This window comes from Pseudophryne corroboree, chromosome 1 (assembly GCF_028390025.1).
Source record: "Pseudophryne corroboree isolate aPseCor3 chromosome 1, aPseCor3.hap2, whole genome shotgun sequence".
NCBI lineage: Eukaryota > Metazoa > Chordata > Amphibia > Anura > Myobatrachidae > Pseudophryne > Pseudophryne corroboree.
This window is the reverse complement of record NC_086444.1, coordinates 554,065,590-554,069,170: the sequence shown is the minus strand read 5'-3', so window position 1 is coordinate 554,069,170 and position 3,581 is coordinate 554,065,590. Positions and strand designations below refer to the sequence as shown.

Sequence of the window (3,581 nt, the reverse complement as noted above, 5' to 3'; positions counted from 1 at the left end):
AGCCCGCGACAGGTCTCCCATTCTATGCACTCTCTCTATCACTAAATCAGTGCATTCCACCTCAATATGTAGGAGTTTTGGCAGAGTGATACGCACAAAGTTTTCCAGCCCTGAGCTCGTTAATGATTCCGGCAAGCCCACTATACAGAGGTTGCATCTCCGTGAACGGTTTTCTATATTGTCAATTTTTTCTAGAAGGCGCTTATTGTCCCTTTCCAGAGATACAACAGCCTTCTGTAATCCTGAGACATCATCTATTGTAGTACCTAAACGAGTCTCCGTATCAGTAACTCGGCTTGTAAGCAGCTGAATCTGCGCTGTGATGTCGCTAACTGCTTTCTGCAGCAATGGTGCCATTGTATCTTGTATTGCAGCTACAATGTCCGCATATGTTGGGGAAGCCCCTATATTAGCATCAGTACGCACCTTAGATTCTCCCATGGCCGTGAGGATCGTCTTTTTTGCTGCTGGCTTCTCTGGGCTGGAGTCCGTGGAGGCAGGGGTGTTTTGCTCTACACGTCGCTTCTCCTGTCTGGGAGGGAGCGCCGGCGGCGGCGGTTGTAATTTTGGTGGCGCCAGCGGTCCCAGGAACTTGTCCATGATAGCAGGAACAGGTAAAGGAAAGTGCCCTGTACGTACTGTGGTCAGCAGGGGTTATGAGTTGTGGCTGTGAGCAGGTAAAACGAGCGGTATTGCTGGCGGGACGGAGGAGCGCACGAGAGCTGCTGCTCACTCCTTCATGCCGGAACCGGAAGTCAGGTGCATTATGTTTATAAGGACATTAATGTGTCTCATATGTGTAAGAGGCATTACTGTGTGGAATTGTGCATAAATGCATTACTAATGTGTGGCATTATGTGTATAAGGTGCTCTACTATGTGGCGTTGCGTATAGAAAGGGCACTACTGTGTCATCTAATGTGAATAATGAGCAATAAGGTCTGGTGTAATGTGAATAAGGAGCAATTCAGTGTGATGTAATGTGAATAAGGGGCTCTACTGTGAGGAGTAACGTTTATAAGGTAAAGTGATACTACTGTGGGATGTAATATGAATTATGGACACTATCGCAAGATAAAATGTGAATAAAGTTGCAGCACTGTGTGGCGTAATTGGAATTGGGGTTACTATTGTGTGCCCATGCCCCTTCCCAGCAAGAAGATGCCCCTTTTTGGGCTGTGCGTCAAATGTGCGAACTGTTCCTATTTAAAATATGGGGGGTACAAGGACTGCTATGGGTGAGGGGTGATGGTGCTGGGAAAGAGGTGCAAGGTCAGAGGCAGAACCAGCGGTGGTGCTAGGGGGCACCAGCCAAAATCTTAAAGAAAGAAAGCAAGGGCAATAACTACCCTGTTAAATCGGGCGCTAATAAATTAATTCAAGAAAACACCTGATATAAAATAATTGGTATAATAGCAGCTCCTACAGGGCAACTGGATGCCTTAATCAAAAGATGTATAGTTAATGTTCTATGAAAAACATTTAAGGAGCGCTGATATCAAATAGAAAATCATTTAATAATAAAAACGGTGGAAAAAAACACTTAAGATGATTAGTTTGTAAATTAAAAACATAGGCAGTGCAAATGCATATACATATATAAATATAAATGCCTAGGGCATCATATTGGTTGGGGCCGGCTCTGGACGTCAATTCCGGGCCCGGACAAGCTGAAGTGATCGAAAAGGGCTGAGAAAGTTCTGAGCTACTCAGAAAATGCATACCAAAAAAGAAGAAAAAGAGACTATCGTTTTTTGGGGGGCACACATTGAAAGATATTACATAAAATATAACTTTTATTGATTATCATTAAAAAAATGTTGCCACAAACCAAGACTAGCAACATGAACATGTACACATAAATAACAGAATTCACAAAATAACAAAAAATAGCAAAAAAACCATGCCTAAATTTACGCGTGGTATAAACACACCGTGGGGAGATACACGTGACCTGGTCAGGGTCAATGTTATTGATCCTGACAATAGTTCCTGCAATAATAAGCATTGACAGTCCCCTAACAAGAGGAGACAAATTGTAGGATGATATAGTCGGCTGAAACAAGAAGCGGTAGCCCTATAGATAGATTTACCATAAATTTCAGCCTGTTGTAATGGATGCTACTGGCGTAGAATATAAGTAACAATAACAGTGTTGATTAGTATGTGTCCAAACTTCATAGCACATACAATCTCCCCATCGATTGCATATCATATGTTCCCTTAGAGAGGTAGTAGCAAAATAATCTAATCATTATTCAAGATCTAGGATATAAATCTCCATAATATGAGTAAAAACTGATCCTGTAATTGTCTTAGTGCAAATACTATTGATTTTCTCAGTGCAGTGTACCGGTAAGCATATTAGTAGAATTGGTAATTTCTTGGTAAAAAATGTCCACTATATATAACACCCTGATCCGCGTCTCAAGTATTGGCAGGTTATTACTGATTGAATTTGTTGTCTGGGCAGAAATATCTAGTATGCCTCAAGAACACACTGTAGCAATAAATGTATCAATCTTGCTCCTCATATGTAACCATCATACTGATATTCAGAAATCAGTATAACAGGGTATACATCTAACATATCCTCTAATACGTGTATGTAAAAAGATGGCTTAAAGAGGTAAGGAGCATATGAATGAGCTGGTACAAATTGCAGAAAAGGGGAAGAAAAGGCACTCCTATCATTGATGCAGTGGGGTGGCTTCTGTTTACTGTGTGACATGCATTAATACAGTAAATAAGCGTGTCCCATCTGCACCTAAGGGTTGGAAACAGAGAGGATGCTTCTGCTTTTGAAAAGATCACCCTCTGGCACCCTGATGTAACAGCGCAGGGGGTCCTCTGAGTTCTCCTTATGACAATGAGAGAGCATCGAAAAAAGATTTAAGAAACATAGTATCAATAAAATGAAAATAAAGAGCACCAATCCCCTTTTGAATGTAGGCTGCTTCCTTGCATATGTGTATACATTGATGCCAGGTGAGCGGTACCTTCCTTACACCTATAGTGCCTGGAAGAAAGTAGTTAGGTGACAGTGCTGGGACCCTAATGGTAGTAACGGTCCTGATGCCGCAAGGTATTGCAGGACCCGTTACCCACCATGCGGTCCCGCCGGCTGTCACTCGAAATGAAAAGTACCTGAGTGTACGCGTGGATGTCAGGGTGTACGGCTCCGGCTGCACTGCACTGAGCCTCAGACAGCTGTTTCACTTTCCGGCTTCCTCAGTGAGACACCCTGTAACCGGGTGCTGGTGTTGTTTAAAACTAGGTGATGTCCAATCAGGAGCGGGGGTGTGTGGCTATCAATTAGGCCTGTGCTAGTACCTGATGAGACCTGGTGTGTGCATTATGTCTCAGGTGTCAGTATTCTAGCATCGTCTCCCATTCCCTATGAATTGGGAACACAATTCTCTGGACACGTGCTAAGTATAGATTCTATTAGTATCCAATGGTCTCTCTTATTCAAGTATAAATAGACACCTGGCAATAATATGAAAATATAACCATATAACAATAAGTTATAAGGCTACATGCAAAAAATGAGAATGAGAAGGCAGTACAAAATTAATTAAC

At 42.3% G+C, this 3,581-nt stretch overlaps 1 protein-coding gene across 1 annotated transcript in view; it reads right to left on the bottom strand.

Annotated features, from left to right (window-relative positions):
• Nucleotides 1-3,234, bottom strand: part of LOC134898831 (cyclin-dependent kinase 4 inhibitor B-like) — an 80,291-nt gene extending 77,057 nt beyond the window's left edge. The window contains exon 1 of the mRNA XM_063914125.1: nucleotides 3,147-3,234. The gene's annotated coding sequence lies outside the window, so the exon portion shown is untranslated. The remainder of the gene's footprint in view (nucleotides 1-3,146) is intronic.
• Between the last annotated feature and the right edge of the window lie 347 nt (nucleotides 3,235-3,581).